We start from the raw sequence: 26633 nt of genomic DNA on the forward strand, positions 1-26633 counted from the left end.
CCATTGGAAGGGTGTAAACTGGTTAGGGACCACACTGGGCTTCATGTCTTCTCCTTACTGAGTGCTTCCTCAGAGATGACTGTGGCCTTATGGGACCCAGCTGGAGCAAGTGACAGAGCATGCTAGCTGTCACCCATGTCCTCAGGAAGGGCCAACTTCCTTTCCTCTGTGCCTCCATGACTGTCTGTACCACTGCCATCTTGGAGAATGTTGACAGCATTCAGTATGTGGGGACTGAGGGAAGCTGAGACTGGCCAAGCTCAGAGGACCTCAGAGGAACACAGGGACTGCCCCTGGAGCAGGGGGACTGTCTTAGCTATGTATGCCAATTCACCAAGCAGCCTGGAGAAATGTCTTTAGTCTCTAGCAATCAACGTGTGGAGGTACAGACAGCCCCAGAGGCACAGAGAAAGGCAGAGACAAACAGGTCCCCAAGTGATCCCCAAGATTGTCCTTAAGCTGCCATCTCCCCTCACATGCAAAAGCATGCACATACCCAAGCATGAACACGTACATACACAGACACATACACACCCTTGTTGGGGATGGGGAGAGGAAGGGAGAGACAGAGACATAAAGGTACTCAGAAAGAATAAGGCACACCCTAGAGTATGAGTGTGGGCTTCCCAAGAAAAGCCACTCTTGAGAGGCTGTGATGACACAGCCTTGGGAGGTAGAGGCAGGCAGATCTTTGTGAATTCAGGGCTAGCCTGATCTACATAGTGAGTTCCAAGATAGCTAGAGCTACATAGTGAGATCCTGTCTCAGAAGGAGGAGGAGGAAGATGAAAAAGAAAAGGAGAAAGAGAAGGAAGAAGAGGAGGAGGAAGAGGAAGAGGAGAAGGAAGAAGAAGAGGAGGAAAAGGAGGAGAAAGTGGAAGAGGAGAAGGAAGAAAAGGAAGAGGAGGAGAGGAGAAAGAAGGAAGGAGAGGAGAAAAAGGAAGAGGAGAAGGAATAAGAGGAAGAGAAGGAAGAGGATGATGAAAAGAAAAAGGAGGAGGAAGAGGAAGAGAAGGAAAAGGAAGAAGAGGAAGAGAAAGAGAAGAAGGAAGAGAAGGAAGAGAAGGGGGAGAGGAGGAGGAGGAGAGGAGGAGGAAGAGAAGGAGAAGGAGGAGGAGGAAGAGGAGGAGGAGAAGGAGAAGAGGAGGAGGAAGAGGAAGAGAAGGAAAAGGAAGAAGAGGAAGAGAAAGAGAAGAAGGAAGAGAAGGAAGAGGAGGAGGAGAGGGAGAAGAGGAGGAGGAAGAGGAAGAGGAGGAGGAGGAAAGGAGGAGGAAGAGAAGGAGAAGGAGGAGGAAGAGGAGGAGGAGAGGGAGAAGAGGAGGAGGAAGAGGAAGAGAAGGAAAAGGAAGAAGAGGAAGAGAAAGAGAAGAAGGAAGAGAAGGAAGAGAAGGGGGAGAGGAGGAGGAAGAGGAGGAGGAGGAGGAGAAGGAGGAGGAAGAGGAGGAGGAGGAGGAGAAGGAGAAGGAGAAGGAGGAGGAGGAGGAGAAGGAGAAGGAGGAGGAGGAAGAGGAGGAGGAGGAGGTGGAGGAAGAGGAGGAGGAGGAGGAGGAAGAGGAGGAGGAGGAGGTGGAAGAAGAGGAGGAGGAGGAGGAGGAGGAGAAGCTCTCTCAACTGAACTGTCCTATAATGACAAAGTTGGCATGGAGAGATGGCAGTGGACAGGAGTTGGGTCTTTAGTACACGAATAGCTTCTAGTACAGGAGAGAAGGCAGGCATAAAGACAGTCCTCATCATGGTGGTAACATGTTCCAGAAGTAGGGGAAGGTACCACAAATGTGGGGGAGGGGCAGTCCTCACCTGCACTCTGAATCGGAACGCAGATCACATAGAGAGACATGGTCAGAGGAACTACACTTCCTGGAAGTGAATCCAGGAGGCCAGGGCTACAGATGAGACAGACAAAGCCAGAGATGGTCAGAGGAAAGTCTGATGCATTCAAGCACTTGGCCTCAGCCTGCCAGTCCTGACAGAGCTTATAGACCGAGGTAGCTCACATATCAGGTGGGGAGCACTCATGGGACCGCAGAGGTGTGCAGAGAGCAACCAGCACAGCCGAGCTCAGTAGGGCCGAGGCTCTAGGTGCCCTTCTTGCCTGGGGCTAAAAGAACTCCAGGCAAGGGAGTAGTCAGAGGGGCAGAGAGGGTTCCTTGGACCCTGCTAGAGGAAGACAGAAGACATGGAATGATCCTCAAGGCTGTCTTCCAGGAAAGACCTGAAGGGTCCTTCTCTTTGAGGCTGCTGGGCAGGGATTGGGGAGGGGAACTGAGTTCCAAGGGATGGGGTGGAGGGACAGCAGTGGGAATCAGGCCAGGGCAGGGCTGGTAGGAGTAACTATGATGCTGGAAGTGAATGACTTGACGGATTAGGGGTTTCTCAGTCTGAAACCTACTTAAAAAAAAAAAAATTGATGCTTCGCATTCCGCAGTGTTTGGTTAAAAACAAGAAAAATAGCTGCAGCCTGTGCCTCCGTGGCAGAAAAGAGTGAACCCCATCAACTGCAGCAGGCAAAATGACAGTGTCTCGAGGCGGTTTTGTTCCTTCAGCTCCAAATATATGAAGTCATTTAGCCCTACAAACAAACACTTGGTGAGCGGCAATGTCTTCATTTGCAAAGTTCCTGCCCAGAGTCCTCTTGACAGTGGCTTTCTCCCAAACTTGGGATGGGGGTGGTTCAGGAGCTGGGACCCTTGTTGCTAGGGACCCACCATCTGCTTGCCCTGTGAGTCACCCCAACAGCCCGACCCCCATGCTGTTTTTCCACTGGGAGGGCTCCCAATCTATAAGAGTTCGGGGGCACCCGCATCAGTTAGTGTCAAAATCCACAAGATCTGGGTGTCGTTACTCTAGGCCTGCACTGGTGTCCTCAGCCTGGCTGGCTTTTAGACACAGACCAGTTCAGTCAGAAATGTCTGAAATGGACTCATGTCAGTGTGTTTTAAAAGCCTCCCAGGAGGGTCCAGCCTACACCAGGGGGACAGTACAGCAATGCAGAAGCCTGTGGAAGTTGAGACTGTGAGGCAGAGTTGTCCCAGAGCCAGTACAGGTGTCTTCTGTGGGGAGGTTCTCTCAGGAACCAAGCTTCCACAGATGTGGCACGGTTCCCAGGGTTCAGCCCTACAAATCCAGCTACTGGATGTCTGCAGGGAATCAGGTCTACCTGAAGAGACTCAGAAGCCTGACGCACTGCCTGGTCACTCAAAGCAAGCTGTTAATTTCTGACTAAAACTCATACTAATTCAGGGAATCGTTTCTTGCATCTGGCCCCCTAGAAAAAAAGGGAACTGTTCTGTGTTTGCCTCACTCCAGCTTTATTTTTATAATAAGTACTAGTTAAATCCTATGTATATGTGTGTATAGTATATATATATGTATACACATATATACACATACATGTATGTGTGTATACATATGTATATATGTATTGATTTTTGTTGAACTATATACTGTATCCAGGACCTTGCCCTAGGCAAGAACTCTACAACTGAGCTATATCAGGAGTCTCTTTCTAATTTACATTTTTACATTGAGACAGGGTCTCACTGAGTTGTTTAGGCTGAACTTGAGTTTACTGTGTGCCTTAGACTGTCCTCAGACACACAGACACACACACACACACACACACACAGAGAGAGAGAGAGAGAGAGAGAGAGAGAGAGAGAGAGAGAGAGAGGTTTATGTGCATCTCATGCATGCAGAGGCCTGAAGAGGATGAGAGTAGCTCTCACAGAGTTACGGGTGGTTGTGGGCTGCTGCCTGGGTGCTGGAAACCAAACCTGGGTCTCAAGAAAGAACTGCTCTTAACTGAGGAGCCATCTTGTCCTCCCATGGCCTTTCTATCCTTCTGCCTCTGCCTCCTGGTGGCTGGGACCGCAGGCCAGTGTCACAACCTCTGGCCCATACATGTGTTTTTTTCAAAGCAAGGATGAAATAGTTTTTTATGGTATATCAGAACTGGGGGCATTTACTGTAACCACATAACAATTCTAACATCTTTCCAACTACGGATGGATTCCGCCAGTATTTACTTTCTCACACTAAAATGTCAGGTCTTTGACGGGTTTCACTGTTTTAAGTCACATGATGTGTTCATGTACACAGCCACGTCTGGGTTAAGTACTCCCTGACTAGGCCTGACCCACAGGAGGACTACAGAGATAACTGTCTCTGCTCTGTTCTGTCTTGCCTCTTCTCCCTGTATTACACTCTGCAAGAGATGTCCAAAATTACTGAAAGGAAGAGAGGTTCCAAGATCAACTTTAAAACACGAAGCTAGATCAATTCTAATAATTTTTTGCCTAGCTGTGCATGCTTATAATCCTAGTACTTGAAGGACTGAGGCAGGGGAATTTTAGGTTTGAAGATAGTCTGGGCTACATAGTAGGATCCAGCTTGGATTTGCTTACAGCAAATCCTGTGTGATATCAAGTTGAATCAGACTAATGGAAGAGGCGGGACCTCTATGATGCTGAGCCATGCGACTTAGCACGGAAATCTCTAGATGGTTCTGTAGTGTGGTAACTATACCCAGCCTTGATCCTGGGTGCTTTTCCCTTAGATAGGGTCTTTAGAAGAAGCTTTCTAGAGAAGAGGTCTCGGGATAAGCTAAGCTGTCTTATTCCATACCTCGAGGGCCCTAAGGTTTTAGATCCAAGAATGAATCCAGGGAACTCCAGGCTTACTCTTCCAGTCCCTTGCCTATGTGCTGTCTCTGTGAAGGCCTGGTCTCCTTTTACTCCAGAGGCTCTGGCAGTCTCTGCTGTGTCTCCCACCTTCAGTCTTTCCCCTATCACCCACCCAGCCCTCCACAGCAGAGCTGGTCACCTACGTCTTCCAAATCTCAACTCATTTGCTTCTGGTTCCTACCCGCCACACCCCTTCCCAACTGCTTGATATGACGGAGGTACCCAGGCCCTTTACAAACTCTGCCCACTGCCTGGACCCAAAGGAGAGCTGGCCTTTGTTTGCCTCGGAACCCCCAGGGTGAGCAGAGGTAGAGGGATGGTAGCAGGAGAGAAAACAAGGAGAGGGTAGAGGTGCCCACCTCCACACCTTCAGTACAAGTAATCAACAGAGCTGGTGCTGCCTCTGGAGGAGGGACCAGTGCCCTGGGCCCATGCAATCTGTCTCCATGGTAACCAGACGGGGAGGTCTGCTTAGAGCTGGCTGCTAGGCTGGGGTCTATGCCTCTTCCTCTTGGTAGCTGAGCATCTGAGGGTCCTAGGTCCTCCCTGCCACTCCCCACTCTCTCTGTTTTCTTTCTGGATTGAGTAGCTACCAAGGAACTCTGCTGACAATCCTCAATTTGAGGGTGAGAAGATGCAGGCCTTCTTGGTGTGGTAGCATACTTCCCAGCACACAGGAGACTGTGGCAAAAGGATTGCTATGAGTTCAAGGCCAAGCTGGGTTACAAAGCAAGAAAGACCAGGGAACAGAGGGTAAGGGGGTTGGGGAGACAGAGAGAGAGAGAGAGAGAGAGAGAGACAGAGACAGAGACAGAGACAGAGACAGAGACAGAGAGAGAGAGAGACAGAGACAGAGACAGAGACAGAGACAGACAGAGACAGACAGAGACAGAGACAGAGAGACAGAAACAGACACAGGGAGACACAGAGACAGAGAGAGACAGACAGAGACAGAAAGGAGGAGGAAGAGGAGGAAGAAGAGGAAGAAAAGGAGGAGAGTGAGGAGGGAAGGTGGAGAAGAGCAGGTATGGAGGTCCCCTTGTGTAACCCCAGCACTGGCAGTAGAATCAGTTCAAGGTCATCTTTGGCTACATAGTTATCTTGAGATCAGCCTGGGAGATATGAGACCCCCTTTTTTTTGAAGAAGAAGAAGAAGACTGGGAGAAGGAAGAGGGGAAGGAGGAGGGGGTGGAAGAGGAAGAAGAGGAAGAGAAGGAGGCAGAGGAAGGCTTCTGGTTTCTGAGCACTTCCTGGCCCTCTCAGCAGTGATAATGGAGTGGTTTGCTGGCCCCAACCATGCTCTGAACCCCTTTCGCATACATTATTTTACTCCCTCATCAATTACAGAATTGTCAGGGCTGGAAGACCAGGGATGGAAGCCTTAGCGACCATCACTGTAGTGATTCTCAAAGTTGCTTTAGTAGCAAGTTCTTTAGGGTATTCGCTGCAGCGGGCCTAGTACAAACCAGATATAGTTGTTATCAACTTGATAATATCCTTGTATCTGCCTTCCCTTTGCTTTTAGGGGACGTTTGGTCCTACAGAAAACCACCTGAAAGCCATAGACCTAGCCATACCCTTTTAAAGATGTTGTTAATTATTACATTTATCTATCTATCTATCTATCTATCTATCTATCTATCTATCTATCTATCTATCTATCTATGGTATGTGGGGGCAGACATACATGTGCATGTGAAGGTCAGAGGAGAACTTGTGGGTACCAGTTTCCTTCTCTATCATATGGGTCCTGGGGATCTTTAGGTTGTCAGACTTGGCAGCAAGTGCCTTTACTCAGTGAGACTCATCTCTCCAATCCTGCATTTTACATGAAGAAGAAATGAGACTAGAAAAATGGGTCTTTTTGAAGTCACATAGTAAGCTTAGGCTTCCTGGAATTAACTCCTGACCTGCACTGTGCTGCATGAATATGTGCTTATGTGGATGAAGCTCTGGCAGCCTTCATCTTGCTGAAACCAGGCCTTCTACTTACACTATGGCCCAGTCATGTGCCAGATAAAGGGATGTAGATTGAGCTGATAGGCAAGTGTTGGGGGGAAACATGGTAGATGTCACCAGTGTGTGTAGTCTCCAGATTTCCTCATGGGTCAACGGAATAGGGTCTCTTTTCATCCTATCAAGTTCCATTTAATTTACCTGTAATTGCAGCACTTGGGAGGAAAAGACTGGAAGAAAATGAGCTCAAGGCCAGCCTAGGCTACACAGCAAGACCCCGATTAAAAATATTTGTAGTACAGCAGGCTTTCTGTTGCAAGGATGGATGATAGCTGAGCAGTTCCCTAGAGGAAAGGTCTTAGAGGAACCATTGATTGCTAGGAAGTCTAGGTTGCTGGAACTCAGCTTCCTGTACAGCAGGAATCTGTCACCTCTTGTAGTTTTAATGAGAATTATCCCCACAGGTTTCTACATTTGAATGCTTGGTCTCCAGTTAGTGGAACTGTTTGGGAAGGATTAGGAGGTGTGGCCTTGTTGGAGGTGTGTCACTGGGGGCAGGCACCGGGATTTCAAAAGCTCAGTCATTTTCAGTTAGTTCTCTATTCCCAGTTAGTTCCCCCCAGCCCCCTTCTCTTTTTCTCATGCTTGTGGATTAGATGTAACCTTTCAGTTACTCCTCTAGTGCTATGCCTGCCTGTCTGCCTGCCTACTGCCATGCTTCTCATCATGTTAATTATGAGTCTAATCCTCTGGAACCATGAACCCCAAATTAAATGCTTTTATTTGCCTGGCCTTAGTGGATTATTAAACCCCCCCCCCCACACACACACACCACAGCAATAGAAAAGTACCTATGGTGGAAATTAGTACCAGGATTGGGGTATTGCTGTGCCAGGACCGATCATGATGTCTTTTGGAGGAATGTGGAAGTCTTTGGATGTTTGGACTAGGAAAGCAGTTGAATGCTGTAAGCAGAGCTTAAAGGGTCATTTTAGTAGGAGCTTGGAAGACAGTACTGAGAGCTATGTGGCTTATGGAAGCTCAGCCCAAGAGATTTTAGGAGGGAAGAATATTAACAACAGGGTTAGAGACCATTATTGTGATACTTTGGCCAGGAATGTGGCTGCTTTTGCCCTTGTCCCTAGAATTTTCCTGAGGCTAGTATCTTCAGCAGAGGCTATTGCAAGAGAATCTAATATTGATGGTGTCACATGGTTTTTACTGAATACTCTCATGCAAATCTACAGCAAGAAAGAGCAAGCCAGTAAGCAGCACTCCTCCACGGCCTCTGTGTCAGCTCTTGCTTCCAAGTTGCTGACCTGTTCAAGTTCCTGCCCTGGCTTCCCTCAGCGATGGGCTGTCACCCGGAAGCATAAGATAGAAAAATAATCCTTTTTTCTTTCTCGGGTTGTTTCACCACAGCAATAGACACTCTAACCAAGACACCTCCTCTCTTCCAGAGGGGTGGGCACATCAAGAGAACCAGTCTGGGAGCATCAGAGCAGGAGGCTGGCAGGTCCTTCATTCCATCAACGGAGTCCTTGGCTTGTTAGAAGAGTACCTGTACCATTTAGGGACACTCTGGAAGGATTTTCCTTCCAGGCTGACACTATTCTTGTGGGAGAAAGTACTTGAGGTCTTCCTCAACTTGAGCAGAAGGCTAAAGGTGGCTGAAAGGTTAGGTATGGTGATAGGGAATCTCCTCGTGGCCTGACTCTAGGAAATTGTGTGTTCCGTGCAGTTAACACCCGCACTGGCAAAGCATAGGCAAGGCACTGCCCCCAAGGGCCTCCCTGAGGATGTCACTGACCACAGTCTTGGTGACTCCCAGCCCTCCATGACCTGTTCTCTAGTTCTATACCCGTTCTTCACCATGTGACTCAGAGTCTGCAGGTAATTCTCTGATTGTCCCTTTTCTGCCCTGGTCTGCCTCTAAACCACAGGCTTTGCTCTCACTGGATGCTTGGGCCACACACACTGCCTAGCAGGAAGTCAGAGCGTTTTTATTGGATGAATGAATGCCAGTACCGAGCCCCTTCAGAGCCTGGATTTTAGCATGAAGTTTCTGTGGAGCTGTGGGATTTTTTTGTTTCTTTGTTTATTTTCAGACAGGGACTTGTGTAGTCCAGGCTGCCCCAACTCACTGCATAGACAAGGATTACTTTGGACTCTTGATACCGCCACCTCCATCCCCCCAAATGAGTATGGGATTAACGGACACATGCCTTCCTGCTCTCTGTGCTAGGAATAGGACCCAGGGCTTTATGTGTGCCAGGTAAGCACTCTACCCTCTGAATCACATTCTTAAGCCCACGTGAAGCAAGTTTTGTATTAAAGTGTAGAAGTGCTTGAGTACATGAGGCGGGGTGGCATGGTACCCCTTGGAAGAGCTGTCAGGGAGGAATGACTGAGAGCAAGGGGATTCAGGTTTCATTGAAATGGAACACCCAGGTCTTTAGTCACCCATTAGGTCTCCAGCAATACCGATTCTGGGGTGGGGAAATAGGAGGTGCCCATGCCGAGAAGACATGGTAATGTCCTTTCTCAAATACCTTGGAACCAAGACCAGAGAGGGCTAGAGAGGTTGAAGTCTCCAGTGTAGTTCATGCGCAGTGGACCCCACAGTCTTTTATATGATTATGTAGAAAGTGGTCACCACAGCCAACTGTAAGCACAGGGTTGCCATAGCCAGGATGAGACATCTTTCTGGCCCTGAGAGAGAGGCAGGAGGCAGAGTTCTGCCTCAGAATCTTCACTGCAGGTGGCTCCATGGGCTGGGAAGCCTCTGCTCTTGAGTTGGAAGACAAGCTGCAGTAAGGGTGGGGGTTGGGATTTGGGGGGAGAGAAGTCCTCCTGGGGTAGCTTTTGGCAGTGACTTCCTAACCTCGGCAGCTCAAGGAAGCATCGAGACAGACACTTTGAGAGGAATCGTGGCACCTGGATATTGCACGATGTAATGGAACCAGCCAAGTGGTAAATGTAGCTTTTAAATAGGTTTTGTGTTCTCCATTAACTGCCCTGATGTTGATTAGCCCTGACAGCCAAGAAAGGGCAGTCAGCAACTTTCCCCAGGTTGTCAGTGCTCAGCTGGCCCTTTCTTCTACTGACCAGCATTGCAGGGAGACCCCTATGAGGTAGCGAAGGATGGTTTCCCTCTAGGGGTAAGCAGGACAGGGAAGGACCCGGGCAGGCCTGTGGTGGGCTGTCTCAAGCTCCCGTTCTCTTTCTATCACTTAACCTGGGGCTTCTCTGAGATGGGGTTGAACATGGACATCTGCAGGGAGCTGTAGGGGCGTGGCTTCCTTTTGCTGTCTTGGTGTGGAAAAAGGACCACATTTGCGAAGGAGATACTTAGTCAGGTGACCTCCTGGGAACAGTCATCCACTGGAGCTTGGAAGCCATGAGAGGATTTGTTGGAATATTTTAGATGCATCTTTGAGCCCAGGTAGCTCGATCCTTAAGAGACAAGAACAGGTGAAATCCCACAGACTATCGGGGTTTTCCAAAGCAAAGATTGTGACAAACCTTGGAAGAGTCCAGAAATTTGGTAACTTTCATGTCATCTACCTTGATGGAGCCGCAGAGAAGATTAAAGGGGAGAGGCTGGGGCTGTAGCCTTGGTGGGGTGCTTATCTAGCATACTCAAAACTCTGGGTTTGAACCCCAACACTGCATAACCAGGCATGCCTGTGATCCTAGCACTCAGGATGTGGAGGCAGGAGGATCAGAAGTTCAAGGTCATCTTCAATGACCTATGGAGTTCAAGGCCAGTCAAGAATATTCTTGAGAGGAGAGGAAGCAGAATGAACCTTCTTGTAGAAAGAGAAGAAGCCCAAAGAAAGCTTTCTTGGTCTAGGAGTAGTTCAAGACTCTTGGCCTCAAGCTGTAGAGCCCAGAGGAAGCCAATGGGATGTCCCCCTACCTCCTGTTCTCACGAGACATCCCAGAATTCCAGCTTCTATTCACTGCCCAACAGAGGACTTGGGTCAGAAGACTTGAGAAAGGAGAAAGAATCTTTCAGAAAACTTCCTTTCGCTCACCCGCCCTTGCCCAGCCAGGAGCTGTGGGGAAGCTGTGAAGGCCCTGCTGCATCCTCCCCTCAGCCTCTAAAGCCCTCACCCTCTGCCCTGGCATCACCCACTTTCTCCCTTCCCCTGGGGGAAACCCTGGTGTCAACACAGCTGGGGAAGTTGCAGAGCAGGTTTTCAACTCCCTTTGACAGCAAAGCCCTTCCCTCACCCCCATGCAGCTCCTGCATAAAAGCGCTCATCATGACAGAATCTATGAAAGAAAAAAAAAAGTGGAAATAGCACAAACGTTCAACAATTAGGGCGATGTTTAGTAAATCACGCTGCATCCATTTGTTACACAGACATTAAAAATGATCATTACGGAGACTGTATAGCGACTGGGGAAAGGTTTATGAGGAGACACTAAGTGGAACCACAATGCAGATGCTACAATTGCTTTGATTGCGACGAGGGGAAATATGTCAGTGTGTCAACAAGGGCTGTGAGATAACGCACAGGAGTGAAAGATGGCTTGGCAGTGCATCGGCTCTGTGTGGCTTTTTGCTTTTTTTTTTTTTCTCTTTTAAAACGATTTGCTTCTGTCATTCTCTCTCTCTCTCCCTCTCTCCCTCCTTGCTTCCCTCTCTTTTTCTCCCTGCCTCCCTCCCTCCCTCTCAGGATGAGTGTAGAACATGCAGAATATGAGACCAGACATGATCAGAGGATGAGGAGCGTCCTAACAGGAACCTGGAGACCATGGTGTTTAGTCCACCATGTGAAGGGACTCCAGACTCGCAGCCGCAGCTGCCTCAGAGTTGGATCAGAGCTCCAGACCTGTTACTACTAACTGTGAGCCCAGGCCTGGCCCAGAACAAGTACCCAAATTTTGCAAAAGTGTAGACGTTGAAGGCTGGCAAGATGGCTCGGTGGGTGTCCTGGATAGTATTATGTCAACTAGACACGAGCTCAAGTCTTCTGAGAGGAGAGAACCTCATTTGAGAAAACATCTCCATTAAAACCAGGGAGGCATTTTCTTAATTAGTGGTCGATTGGGGAGTGGCCAGCCCGTCGTGGGTGGGGTCAGCCCTGGGCTGGTATTCCTGGATCCTATAAGAAAGCAGGCTGAGAGAACCATGGGGAACAAGCCAGTGAGCAGCTCTCTCTACAGCCTCAGCATCAGCTCCTGCCTCCAGGGTCCCAACCTGCTACGTTCCTGTCCTGACTTCCTTTGATGATGATGTGGAAGTTTAAGTGAATAAACCATTTCTTCCCAGGGCACTTTGGTCATGGTGTTTCACCCGAGCAATAGAAACCCTCACTAAGACAGCAGGTAAAGGTGTTGGCTGCCTGATGACTTGAGTTTAATTTCTGGGTCCTACATGGTGAAAGGAGAGAACCAAATCCCCCAGCCCCTGGCCTCTGACCACTCCATGTACACACTGGCACACATGTGCCCTCCAATTGAAAAGAATGAATGCAACCGAACACTGAAGGTAAGTAAACTCAACACTGTCTATGCGCATGCGTGTGTGTTGTATATGGGTGTGTGCACAGGTGTAAGGCACTCATACACACACATAAAAATAAATATTTTTAAAAGATTTATCTATTTTATGTATATGAGTATACTGTTGCTGTCCTCAGACACACCAGAAGAGGGCATCAGATCCCATTATAGATGGCTGTGAGCCACCATGTGGTTGCTGGGAATTGAACTCAGGACCTCTGGAAGAGCAGTCAGTGCTCTTAACCACTGAGCCATCTTTTCAGGCTCCCAAATAAATCTTTTTTAAAATCACATTTTTATTTATTCAGTGGAGATGCAGGCCGTGTGTGTGTGTGTGTGTGTGTGTGTGTGTGTGTGTGCAGGTGCGCGCACATGCGTGTGTGCATCATGGTAGTTGAGTAGTGTTCAGAAGAATATCTGTGAGACCCCTTCTGTTGTTGTAAAAATATAATAATAAAAAAGAGTAGTTGTCTTTCATCCCGCTAGGTCCGCACAGCGGTGCCCAAGATATCTGCTAAATATCTTGGTGGAAACACAGCTCAGCCGCACACTTTCCTACACTCAAACCCTCACATAAAAGAACACACAACACAATAATCTTTGACCCAATTGATAAGATATAATTACCTACTTAAACACACAAAGCCCGGTACCATCCATCCCTTAGGAACATTGATAACAACCTGTAAATACACAGAGCAGAATCTTAACATCACCTGCCATGGCTTCTCTCCCTCTCCTCCGCCCTGTCTCCTCCTCCCTCCCCTAGTCTCCTCCTCTTCCTTCAAACTTCTTTCCCGCCCATCCTTCCTTCTCCTCCAATGACAGGCCTCCTTTTATCCTTACCTCACCTGTGACATCATCCTACACCCTTCTCTCTATCTCGAGATTGAACTCAGGCCACCAGCCTCAGTGGCAAATGTCTTTACACACTGAACCATCTTGCCAGCCCTCCATGTTATGTTTGGAGACAGGGTCTCCCTCTGAACTGGAGCTCATCGATTCTACCTGGCTGGCCACTGACCCCCAGGGGTCCACCTGTCTCTACCCCAGCCTATAGCACTGGGTTTACCTAGGCCAGTCTTTTACAGGAGGCTGGAGATCCAAACTCAGGCACTCGTGCTTGCCTAACAGGCGCTTTCCCAGCCCCTCTGTGGGTACTGTGTGGTTGAGTTCTGTGTTCTACAGTAAAGCGCGGCTCAGTGTTTGGTGGAGGAATGGCCCTGAACCTGGTGCTCTTCTCTGTGATCCTGGACCAGCAGTCTACACATGCATGGCTGTTTCTCTGGTCAGATGTGAGCTGGTGTTCTTCCTGTTCCAGTCGACCCCTCCATCAAACTATACTGACATCTCCGGATCTGACAGGTTCTTCGTCAGTGAGAGATTTTTTTTTTAAAGTATTGACACTGGGGTTTCTGTATTTGAGGAAGAGAGGGAATTAGAACAAGTTCTGTGTCCCAAGCAGAGAAGGTGGGTGGCACACCAATCATGACGGAGTCATGATCCCGGTCAACAGCAGCAAGACATACCATATACTGGGCAGAGAAGGGGTGTGTGAAGCATCGGTGGCCTCGGAGAGCACAGAAACCAGGACTGATGCTGATGTCACTTGCTCAAATAGTTTATGAAGGGTAAACACGGCTTTGTTAGTTTCATAGACATCCCCCAAAATGAGAGTTAACAGCAGAGTGTCTCCAACAGGAACTTATCTGTAATGGCTCCGTTTCTGACCCTGCCTTGTGATTCCTCTACTTACCCATTTCTGTTTTTCTGTGCTCAAGTAGTCTTCCTTTCTCCCCCTCCTCCCTTCCTTTCTTTCTCCCCCCTCTCCTTCCCTCTTTCTCTTCCCTCCCCATCCCCCCTTTTCTCCTTCACTCCCTCTTTCCCTTCAATCTGTTTTTCCTCGTGAGAAAAAGAACCACTACGCAATTTGCTTTAATAATTAATCAATTCTATGCTACAAAATACATCTAAAATATTCAAGAGGGGGGGAAGTTTCCCTTCAAAGTAGCTTGGTTAGAACTCTTTCTGCCAGCATAATCGAGTTAATGAGCACCCCTTTAGAATTTCATGCAAAGTAACTTTCACAGTGGTGGTGAGCTTCAAAGATGGCTGAAGAGGTAACTAAAGAGCACAGTTCCCCTTGGCAACCAACGTAAACTTCCATCCTGATTGGGTGAAAGGATAGGTTGGAATGCAGTGGCATTTTGGAGCTACAAGGAGAGAGATAATCAAGGAAGAGAGAGGCGACTTTAGGGGTAGATTTTGAATAAAGCAGAGGTGCTCAGGGTGTCCTACGGAGCTTAGGTTAAGCAGAGCTGTAATGGCTAAAGGCAGGAAGGACCCCACTTCTGTTGAATGCAGAGGCAAGCAAAGACTGCTGTTAGCAATCCCAGTAACAAGTAGCAAGCCCGTCCAGAAACCCCTAGAGCAGCCCACAATGAGAGGTGGGGCCACTGCTGTCCTGTAGCCCCCAAATCCAGAGCCCAAGGCTAGAGTACAGCCAACCCAGACAGGCTGCTAGCATGGTGACACAGCTGATGAACCCCTGACCCTTCGGTCTGAGTCCTGAAGATGGTCTCTAGCTGTTACCATTTCAACCTGTCTCCTCCATCTGTAACACCCTCATCCAGACCTTCCTCATGTCTTACCTGAATGATTGTAGCAGCTTCCCCGAAGGCCAGAAGGGTCCTTCCTGCACTCGAGACTTCTGGTGTCATTCCCTGTCAAACCCTCTTCAAAGGGGCCAAGGACAGAGTTGAGAGATACAATCTCACTAGTGTTGAGCACCGGCTCTTTACGTTCTTCCAGTCCGTCCCCTCTCCCACACCCTCCGTCACCCCGTACCCCATTCTAAACAGTCCACTGCTCTCTTGTCGCGCCCACCTCGTCCGGCAAGGAAGACGCAACACGGTTGGATTCTTCTCAACAGCCTTTACTGCAGGACACCTTCTTTGTTGATACAGGGAGGAGGCGGCAGCCAGCCCTAAGTGTTACAGCTCCAAGTGTTACAGCTTTAAGTGTTACCGCGCCGAGTGGCAAAGCCGCTCGGCTTATATACACAACAGTATGCTAATCTTCTTTCAGGGATTGGTGGGGCACGAGTCACCCCACTGCCATCCCAGCTACTTGTCCTCCAGAGATTGGCGCAGCATGAACTCCCATTTAGCATAGTACCGCCCCAGGCAGACTGACTGCAGGTGCAAAACTCCACGCATGCTCAGTACTGTTGTTAGGAGGGTGCCAGATTCACCTCATTATCATACAGCCGCCACTCCCTACACTCTCTGGCATTTCATGAGCAGCCCGCTCATTCTCTAGGTTATGTATTTTGTCTGCAGATTCTCTTTTTCTCTTCAATCCTTTTCCAGCTTCCCTGTGGCCCTCAGGTTTGGGCAAGATCATTCCCTGTTCTCTTTGACCTTTGTCTCTGTGAGAGTGTCAGCTGGTTGCCTTGCCATGCGTACCCCAAGCTCTCAGACCCCAGCTCCATTAGGTCTGTTCCAGACACCTTGCTTTCCAGTCCTCTGATCCCTGTCCTGTTCTTGTTATTGCTTCCTAAAAGGCCAGGGCTGCATTTTGGCTTTTGTAGTGCACAAGCTGGTAAGGTAGTGCCCAGCACATGATAGGCAGGCAGCAAATGTTTGTTGAATAAATAAATGAACAAGATTTCTAAGTAGAAATTAATTATAGACAAGGTTGAAAGTGAGCGGGGAGTGCGTGGCTCCCCAGATACCACGTTTGTTCAAGTCTTTCTTCAAATAAAATTTTCTCCTAATTTTAATATTCAGTCAGGGAGTTAATGTCACCAATATTCGTGAAGTTGGATGCTTTCAAGTCAAGAGAGATAGCACACATGTACAAACAGCGAGGAGACGAAAAACTGTGAATGGAGAGAGAGAGAGAGAGAGAGAGAGAGAGAGAGAAGAAGGAGGGAGGGAGGGAGGGAAGGAGGGAGGCAGGAAGGGGAGGGAGGGAGAGAGAGAGAGAGAGAAGAAGAAGAAGAAGAAGAAGAAGAAGAAGAAGAAGAAGAAGAAGAAGAAGAAGAAGAAGAAGAAGAAGAAGAAGGGAGGAAGGGAGGGAGGGAGGGAGAGAGAGAGGGAGGGAGGGAGGGAGGGAGGGAGGGAGGGAGGGAGAGATGTTGAGATCTAGTTTGCTTTTCTGCTTTCCTATTGGTGGGGAAGAGAAGGGTTTACTTGTTTCACATTCCCAATCACAGCCTGTCATTGAGGGACATTAGGGCAGGGACTCAAGCAGGAGCAGAGGCAGGAACTGTGGAAGAAAATTACTTACTGGCTTGCTCCATTTGCCTCATGCTCAGCCCCCTTTCTTATATAACCCGGAATCACTTGCCCAAGGGTAATACTACAATGGGCTTGGCCCTCCCACATGAATTAGTAACAAAATCTACCCCACAGGCATGGACACAAGTCAATCTTTTCGGGGGAATCCCCCAGGTGAGACTCCCTCAGATAACCGCACTCTGTCAAGTTGACAGCTTAGCCAACTAGGAAAGGGGGTGGGGCGGGGGAACTCTATGGAGCATAGTGGCAAGGATAGTGGTAGGGTCTGGCTACCCTGAGCTTCTGAGGCCAAGGTTTGCACTCGTACACCAGGCCTGAGGAGCCCTGCAGGGAGAATGCTCTGCAGTCCAGCCCTGTCCAGTGAGGTTGAAGAACAACTTTTGTGCCGTCTCAGTTCCTGACCTTGGTCTACAAGAGGGCCTCTCTGCCTCCCCACTTAACCTCCCATTCTGGCTCCATGCCTCCTGAAAGGTCCGTTCTCTGTCTCCTGGAAGTCCTCTAGGCTTTGACTTTACTACACTGTTCCTACTGCATGGAGATGTCATGGCTCTGGGCAGTTTGGAAGATAATGAGGGGACTCTGGAGATTTGTTTGAGAAGAATAAAGGGGTAGTGAGTCAAGTAATGAGAGGCCAGGAGAAAAGAATCCTAGGCACAGAAGAAGCCTGGCTGGGGAGGTGGGCAGGAAGGAAGACCATGAGTAAAGCATTGCCGAAGCACTGTGTCCTCTCTTACTGATTAGTTGATTGATTGACTGACTGATTGATTGCCTGAGCGCCAGTGTCTTGCAACGAATCCCAGGCTAGCAGAGAACTTGCCATTTTTCTACCCCAATTTTCCAAATGTCAGTGTGATTCCTGTTGCCCTAAAAGAGCGACTCTCAACCTTCCTAATACTGTGACCCTTTAACTCAGCTCCTCATGACCAGGCGGCCTCCAACCATAGAATTATTTTGTTGCTACTTTGTAACTACGATTTCGCTACTGTTATGAATCATAATGTAAATATCTGTGCTTACCAATGTTCTAGGCAACGGGCATGAAAGAGTCATCTGACCCCTGGTTGAGAACCTCTGCTTTAGTGGCTACAGGGTGCTATTCGGACAGAAGGCGTGTTTCATCTCTGGCCTCGCGCTCCCAAGGAAGGAGAGACTCAACACGCTGTGCAGCCCAACATCCCACAACTTGGTGGACATTCTGGACTGTCATCTGAAAATAGGGACCCTGGATCCAGGGGTCTGTGAAGGCAGTGGGATCTCTCCACGTCCTTTGAACTGCTGACAACATCTCTTGGAACATAACACAAGCGTTTTACCTGTGATGAGGCGGCGTGAGGCTGATGACCCTGTGACAGATTCCTTTGCGCTGGGCTGGCACCGCTGCAACTCGGTGTGACAAAGCGCCCGCTCTCATGCTGATCGGGAGCACTGATTGCCAGCTATTGACGTCTTTGATGAATAAAAAATGGGAAGCGAAATTAATTATTTCTTATGAAATGCAGATTGTTTGGTAGACAAATATCTTTCAGATCTTGGGGCCCATCAGGGATGATCATAACATTAACCCTTGATAATTAAGGAGGTCGAGGCTGACAGAGTTAGGGGAAGGCTCAAGGGTCTAATTCCATACTGTGTGACTGTCAGACTTATCTTGGGCATTTCTGCTCCTGGAAGTCTTTGTGTCTTTCTCTACCTCTGCTGACGTTGCTGGTCCCATCTGGTCTCTGACCTCCCTGACCCTATGGTCTCTCCTCCTTGCTTCTGGTCTTCTTTCTCATCCTGCTTCTGTTTCTCGAGCTCCCTGACACCAGCATCTCTCTGGTGGCCTTGGTGTGTCCTGTCTTCTCTCGTGTCATGTCCTCTTTTGATGTTCTCTTTCTTTCTCCCCTATCTCCCATCCTCCCTTCCCAGATCACTGATGGTTCTAGGATGCTTTCAGCATCTCCCAGGCCACTGGTGCTAGGAATTTTGTTTATTACCTTGCCTCACTGTATGGCTGCACTGCTACCAAGGTTGCCATGTCTGAAGGCTTCTCACCTCTACTGCCCTTGGTTTGATCAGACAGGAAACTTTAGAAGTTAAGAGATTGTCTGCTCACTTCCAAGTCCTCCATGTCTGCTCAGCTAGCTGTCCTGTCCCTCGGAGCTCTTCTCTGCTATTCTTTCAATGGTGTAGGTTTCCACACCTCTGTCTCTCATGGCTACCCACTGTCATTCCCAGCTCCCTGTCTGTCTACTGTCTCTTTCTCCCTGACACATCAATCACCCTTCCTCAGGTGCTCCACCTATCTAGCCCCACCACCCTATAATCTCCATCTCTCTTTTCTTACTGCAATGTGAGGGGGGGTGGGAGGTCAGCACAGAGGCCAGGCCACCCCCAGACTTTGCCCAATGCACTGTGTCATGTTGAATCTTCCATTACGTTTTTTTTCCCAATGGGAACCACAAAGCTCTACTTCCTTTGAGGTGAACAGCATTGCCTCCTGGGTAGGTGAAGGCACCTCTGAGTTGCATGGACCCTTTCCCTCCCCTTTCCCTGCCCATGATTAAGGGCGGTAAGAAACAACCCAGGACAACTGCTGCTGCAAACCCACTCCTAAGGGTTGAAGGGTGGAGTCTATTTTCTTGCTCTGCTTGTGGCTGACTTGAAGAGGAATGAAGCTACCTCTGGGTAGTGTCTGTATCTTCTGACTCCTCTCTTGGCTTTTGCCAAGTAGCCTGTATGTGTCCAAGCTCTGAGAAGGGCTCTGCCCTGGAGGGTAGTACCTGTGGGATTTGCGCATCTATTCAATCAAATCAGAGATTGAAGTTGGGAGTCTCAGAGGCAGGATTTGAAGTCCAGTTTAGCCACTGACCTTAAGCCTCTGCTGTGGTGAGAGTTCTGGAATTTTGGTTCCTTTAAATAACACAAATATTATGAGAATGTGTTTTCCTTTCACTCTCAGGTATGGGCATCTAGGGCTGCTTCAGACTGTCCTCGGCAGCTGTGATTTGCCTCGTGCTCTAGCAGAGGTGTGGCTTTGCCAGCTGCAGATAGTTTCTGCGATTGTGTGACATTTGGAATTCTGGGAACTTTTCAGAGCCTCCAAGAGGCAGAGCTGGTGATTGGCTGTTGTTTGTTCTGGGGAGGGGAGGGTTGGTTGTGGTTTGTCAGTAGCTGTACTCAAAGAAGAAACAAGAAGAAAGAAATTATATTTGGAGATCTCTCTCTTTCTCCATTCTGTCCTTCTTTCTCTCCTATCTAGTGATTGGGATGAAGCCAGGAAGATAAAAGTAGAAAAAACCCACAAAGTAGCAAAACCAGTTGTAAGAAGGGAGTGTAGGGTGATGAGTGGATTATGCTCGCCCATGACAGGCATGATGCTGCAACCTTCAAAACTCAGCAAATGACAGTACGAGCCACGGGAGTCAGAGGACATACATGGGAGCTCTTCTTCACAGGAAGGGGTGTGGGTGCCCACCAATGGCAGCTTTGAGCCTTTGGATCCAAAACCATCCAAAGGAAAGCATTCCAAAGGGTCATGACTTTGCTCTGCCATTGGCTCTCATTTCCTACCTCAGGCATGACTCTGCAAACCTCCCAGACAGATGGCATTCTTCTAGAACCCTAGGGACAGACACACCCAGCCTCTCTCTTTACTCATCTTCGGTTCCTCTTCCTTCCTAGGGAAGATACGTTTCCTGGCGTATCACCCCAAATCATCTTTCTTTCACACATGCTTGTTGGGTTCAGCAAAGGCTTCATGACCCTGGAGAAGAGCTCTCTGCTGTTGGCACCCCCCAGGTGGTCCTTCTGCATGTGCCTTCTGGACAGCTTGTTCAGGATTCTCCCCACCCCCACTCCTTCAACAAAGTACAGGATGGCGAGGACGCCAGAGAATCTGCGTCTCAGAGCCAAGTACTCACTTGAAAATATCTCCAAGGCCTTTTCCAATTTCCTGGAAATTGATGAGTGTTTCTAGGACTCAGATTTTGTGACTAGGCAATGCCTGGCCCCTGCCTGTCTCTCCCTTCCTTCTGCTAGGCCTGCCAACCCTGCAGGAAGCCAGCCCACCTATAGGGATGCTCTTCTCCCTACCCAGGGCGGGGGCAGGGAGAGCAGGGTCCCTTTCCTCCCTCCTTGCTGTGGTCCTAGGAATGAATCTTGGCACCTGCAGATGCTGGTGGAGCTGGAGGGAGGTGTGGCTTGCCTCCCAGCCTGCCCACATGACTCACCACCTGCCTTCGAGTTTCTCTTCTCCATCCTTATATAATCCTGACTCCAGGATTAAAAATACTCTGCCGAGTACCCATCCATCTGTCCTAGTCCCTCTCTAAATATATATGTGTAGTTATACATACATGATCTTATTTTTAAGACGCTTTAGAAGGAGTACTTCTCTCTATCACTTGTGCTGTTGAGAGCAGGCTTCCGAGTCAGTGCTGGCTTCCTGCAGAACAGCAGCCCTGGGGGAGTGAGACTTCCCGAACCTCGAGGATTGCAGTCTGTTGTGAGTAGGTTTGCCTTAGTCAGGGATGAATCCTGGGCGGCACCCAGATCCATCTCAGAGTAGCCAAAGCTGGCCTTCCACCAGAAGCCCAGGCCCAGGCTTAATCTAAGGCATGAACACAGCCTCCACCCCACCGTGGACCCTAACTTCTTGTGCAGCTCATGAGCCCCTACCATCTGGTCTCTGTGTGTCCTCCCTGACCCAGTGTCCTTGAGACCTGCAGAGGTCAAACCTCTTTACTCACCTTCTACAAGTATACACTGGGGAGTTACCACAGCTGGAGTGACTGAATGAAGGGGTGTAGTGAGGGTGGGAGACCGTGTACATGACAGCTGTCCCAGAAGCCTCTAGTGTACCCATTTGTACAATGGGCATGACCTTTAGACCATGGGAGCTGGCACAGTGCCCAAGGAGTGAGATGACCTGGCAGGAGCGTAAGTGAAGGAGGGCAGACTGAAGGGCCTAGGACTTTGGCCTAGGGTGGTGCTGAGAGGAAGGTGGTGGTGTGGACTGTCTCTAGGTGACCCCTGCCTCCCGAATGATAGATATTGCCTTTGTGTGACTCCATTGTCAGTCTTGGATCTCCCATCCACTGGGCACACGCCATAGGAGTGTTCTATCCAGGGCTCAGGCTAAGGGATAGGGGGCAGGGTCCATGATTCCAGCGCCACTCACGCACACCCACCGGAAGAAAGGATAAGTATTAAGAAATGGGGAATAGGGGTTGGGGATTTAGCTCAGTGGTAGAGCGCTTGCCTAGGAAGCGCAAGGCCCTGGGTTCGGTCCCCAGCTCCGAAAAAAAGAACCAAAACAAACAAACAAACAAACAAATGGGGAATAAAGGTCTATGGGGCCTAGGTTGAGCCTTCTGCCCTAGTCATGACATTAAATTCCTTTCAGGCCCCTCAAGGACGGAATCTTGCGCTCCTTCTTTCCCCAGCCTATATGCAGCTGGTCAGAGACCTGGTCGAACAAGCCACACGCCCGCCCAGCACCTCACAACCGGGGGTTACTTTCATGACTCAGTTTCCTCAGTTATAAGATGAGGCAAATGAGTGTCTACCAAAGAGGAAACATGAGGTGATTCTCAAAAAAAGGGAGAGGGGACATATAGAAGGGTCAGCAACTCGTCATAACCTGTCCACTGGGTCTGCTAGAGGCTGAAGGCAGTTCTCAGCGCTGAGCCCTGTCCCCACTTTCTGCCCAGCTCCTTCTAGATTCCTTGGATAGGCCCCACCCCCTGCCTCCTGCATTGCTGCCGCTCCTTTGGCTCCCGGGGCCCATACCTGTTTTTCTAACACAGGCGGCTGTTTTCTCTCAGAGCTGTCTTTTGTGGGTGCTCCTCAGAGCACTTGTTACATGCCAGGCACAGCCCCTGCCCTCCCTCCTCCCCCGCACTCCCTGCTCACTCAAGTGGAATCCTGCGCTGCTAATTGTACTTCTGGGCGAGCTGGGCTTCCTATTACTTCTTCTTCTTGTTGTTTTTGCGGCTGAGTCTCTCTATGTAGCCCAGGCTGCCCTCCAAGTCCCACACCTCCTCCCTCCACCCACCTGGCCTCTCCTTTCCTTTCTACTGCAAGCCACTGCGCTGTGGGCGTCCCTCCCCTACTCCAGAGAGGAGCGAGAAATCTCCACTGTCCCAGGCAGAGCACAGCCTCAGCGTGGACAACAAAATAAAAGCCGGGTGAAGTAACCATCTGCAGGCCGTTGCAGGCCGGCGTCTTGGGGCTGACCCTGGCTTTTTCAGCTTGAGAACTTGGTGGCTGTTTCCTGTCTGCCACCATCCTGGCCTCCTATACCTGGAGCATCCACTCTCTGGGCTGCAAACTGAGAAGCCAACAGGAGCCATGACAGCTCCATGATCTGATGAAAAGAGTGACCGAGTTGTGTGTCTCTTTCTTCCAATCCTGTGGCCCTCAGAGGAGGAGGGGAATTACCAGAGCAGGATTCCAACTTGAGTGAGCAGAGTGAGGGGGAGGAGGGCAGGGCTGTGCTTGGCATGTGTCAAACTGAGTTCTGAGCATAGAGACACTTGCTGGGCTGTTGTTGCATGACCCGAGAAGATGCCAGCTACCCACACAGGGCGGCCTGGTCCATGGGAAGAGCTGGAAGGAAACATCTTCCTTCCTTCCTTCCTTCCTTCCTTCCTTCCTTCCTTCCTTCCTCCTTCCTTCTCTCTTTCTCTCTCTCTCTCTCTCTGTCTCTTTCTTTCTTTCTTTCTTTCTTTCTTTCTTCCTTCCTTCCTTCCTTTCCTTCCTTCCTTCCTCCTTCCTTCTTTCTCTCTCTCTCTCTGTCTCTTTCTTTCTTTCTTTCTTTCTTTCTTTCTTTCTTTCTTCCTTCCTTCCTTTCTTTCTTTCTTTCTTTCCTTCTTTCTTTCTTTCTTTCTTTCTTTCTTTCTTTCTTTCTTTCTTTCTTGTGCATTAGCTTTTTATTGGGGAAAACGGCTTTTTGATGCCCCCATCCACATCATCCACAGACTGTTATATAATCAATAAAATATCAGTACCCTGGACTGGAAACGGCCTCGAACCCCATGGAAGGACCAGCTTCAGTGTTGGGGACTGTGCCGTGATTGTTCTTCCTCTGGACAGGGTGGGATGGCTTTCAGGAAACTTGGCATGGGCGGTGTGGAAGGCGGCCAACTTGCACTTCCGCAGCATGGGCACTGCTGCTTTGCTTAGGCGCCCTCCTTCTTCTTCTCTACCTCTGCCACCAGATTGTGGAGTCCTGAAGGGCCCGTTTTGAGTTCAACCTTGCTTGTGCCCTTTGTTGTGGGGTGGGACTCTCAGAGCGACTGTCTAACGTGCCCACAGATGCACACTCATAAGCCCACTGCTCGAACGCGCAGGTGCATGCACACACCGTATTCCATTGCAGAAACAGCAGCACCGGAGGCCACCTGTCCCCAGCTCAACTTGTGAAATTCACAGTTTCTCTGCATGCCCCTCTCCCTGCTGGAGATGAGAGGACTTGGCAGCAGTGTCTCTTTGTCTCTGACTTTTCCTCCCCCAGCCTCTGGCTGGCTCTCCACTCCCTGTCGCTTGCAGCATCTGCGCCCAGACACAGGAGGTGTACAGGGCAGCCTTATACTTCCTCCCTCCTTCAGATGCAAGACTTAGGTAGACCCGGGTGGGTCCGTAAGAAGCTGCAGGGCATGGATGGCCCAGCCCAGAAACTTGACAAACTGCCTTGGTTCAAATGATGTCGATTGATTGTCACAGCTGTGCAGTCGCAAGCTCAACGCTCGAATACTCAGGTGCATGTGGATGCTGTATCCCACTCCACACACAGCTCCACCATTGCCCAGGAGGCTGCCTGTCGCTGGCGGGACCCAGCAAGAGCCCAGGCGGTGAGATTGGCTACCACACCCACGCGGCCACCCTGACCTGCATTTGAATGTACATGCGGACATGCTTCCTTGATTTCACACATGAGCAAGGGAGTTCCAAGAATTCTTGGAACCTAGGCAAGCATGCTAGGCTGGGACCACAGCTCGGTGGAAGAAGAGTGCTTTCCCAGCATGCTCAAGGACATGGGTTCCATTCCTAGGCCCTCAAAAGAGACAAACGATGGGACAGCAGCCCATCTGTGTCATGGTTTGGTTATAGGATGTACCCTGGATACTCATGCACTTGGATACTTACTTGTTCAAGATGGTGGGACTGTTCTGGGATGTTGTAAAACCTTCGACATATGGGGCTTAGCTGATAGATGTTGAGCCACAGAAGTAGACCTTAGGATCAGAGGCTGGGGTTCAGGAGGCTAGTCCTTTAGGGTCAGATGCTGGGGTTCAGGGTCAAAGGTTAGACCTTCATGGTCAAAGGCTAGGCCTCCATATCAGAAGCTGCCTGATGAACCATGTTATCTCTAGTTCCAACCATCACCGCCAGAGCTCAGTTTCACCTTCGTGCCATCTGACCCAGAGGCCCAAACAACACTCTCCCCTTTCAGTTGCTTCTGTCAGAAACTCTGTCCCCGACAGCAGTACATTCCTTGTCCTCTTTATTTACAGATTCTGAGGTTGACCATGAGCAGGGTGCCGGGCACAGCAGACATGCTCCTGGCAATCAGGGTACCACGAATGAGGCTTGGTGACGGGTATGATGTATGTGGGGTCATCCAATCCTTCCACCATCCCTTCATAAGGAAAAAAGTGTGCTCTTCAAGGTCCGTGGCTACTAAGGCCAGTGTCCCTGGAGGTTGGTTCTAGCTCACAGCATCATACGATGCTCCTCCCATTCATCGAGGCTCTGCATCCTAGGGGCAGACTCTGGGACGCAGGCAGGAGGTGGACTTGAGGGACAGGTATGGCTGATAGTCTGACACTGGCCCACCCGTGTCCAAGGCAAGATGGTACAGGCAGGTGTAGAGCTAGGAATGGCAGGTGCTACCATGGTTCCCAGCTGGCTTTGGTCACCTGGGGAGGGAACCACAGGGCTCTGGTCCAGGGGATGGATGGGTGATAAGAGGGAACAGAGAACTTGACTTAGGGCTCGTGAGGGTTCCCGGGGCAACAGTGGGCTGCTGGTGGAGGCAGGTTGGCATAGAAACGTATATGGATTGCCCACAGGAGCCCGGTGCAGGGCACAACTCTCTATTCTTCCTGATCAGAGGTGGGACTGCAGTGGCTGAGCCTATGTGGACAGTGTCAAACTTAAGGTCATCTCATGTGATAGGCAAAGGAAGGACTCTCTACATGGATGGCTCCAGATATGTCCTTTTCAGCCTGGGCATTCCATCGAGTCCCAGGATGGTGTCTTTGTTCTCTTGGAGGAGGGCTTCTCTATCTTTCTGAGAATGGCTTAACTCCCTAGCAGAATGGTGCACACTTAGGTCGGGGACTCTTTTACTCTCTCTCTCTGCCCTGATAAGTTCTAGCAGGTGCCTACGAAGACCTGTCAGTTCTCTGTTCTGATGCCTCTGATTCTCGCGTCCCTTCAGCCCTAGCAAACCCCACTGAGAGGTTCACTCTGCATTGGAAACTGAGCCAGTGTCTTGTGTGTGTGTGCTGGTGTGTGTGCGTGCGTGTGTGTGTGTGTGTGTGTGTGTGTGTGTGTGTGCTCCTGTGTGTGTGTGTGTGGGCATGTCTGTGTCAGCCACAGTCAACATTGAGCGCCATCCCTCCTTGTCTCAGACTTTGATATAATTGTGTTAGTGCTTTGCATGATGTATGAGTGTGGGCATGCTACAGTGTGTGTGTGTGAAGGTGATGGTTAGGGCGGAACCTTGGGAGTTGGTTCTTTTTCCACATTTATGTGGGCTCCAGGGGCTTGAATTCAGGCTGTAATGTTTTCACAGCAAACACTTATCCACTGAGCCATGATGCTGGCCCTACCCTGTTGCCTTGAGACAGAGTTTTCACTTGCTTGGGGCTGGATGGTTAAAGCGCCACAGGGATCCGTCTGGTTCTGCTTTCCCATCACTGGGAATACAGAGCATGCGCCACCACACCCATCCCTTTTCTGTGGGTTCTGAGACTCACACTCTGATCCTCATGTCTGTGAACCGATCACATTACCAGCTGATCTGTCTCCCACTGTAGCAGGAATGGTGGGGCTGCCTCTGTGTAAACGCTGGGAGCTGTGCAGCTGCAAAAGCATCTCCTACAGGAGGACCTAATTGAGGACTGCCTGAGAGACCTAGGATTGCTAGTGCAAACAATGCCAGCCAATCAGGAACTGCTGTTCAC

The 26633-nt window shown here is 49.7% G+C and overlaps 1 long non-coding RNA gene across 1 annotated transcript in view; it reads left to right on the forward strand.

The window, feature by feature from the left end:
- Positions 1–17933, forward strand: part of LOC120103127 (uncharacterized) — an 88320-nt gene extending 70387 nt beyond the window's left edge. The window contains exon 3 of the long non-coding RNA XR_005505214.2: positions 17487–17933. This is a non-coding gene — a long non-coding RNA (uncharacterized LOC120103127). The remainder of the gene's footprint in view (positions 1–17486) is intronic.
- Positions 17934–26633: the final 8700 nt, after the last annotated feature.

This window comes from Rattus norvegicus, chromosome 5 (genome assembly GCF_036323735.1).
Source record: "Rattus norvegicus strain BN/NHsdMcwi chromosome 5, GRCr8, whole genome shotgun sequence".
Classification (NCBI taxonomy): domain Eukaryota; kingdom Metazoa; phylum Chordata; class Mammalia; order Rodentia; family Muridae; genus Rattus; species Rattus norvegicus.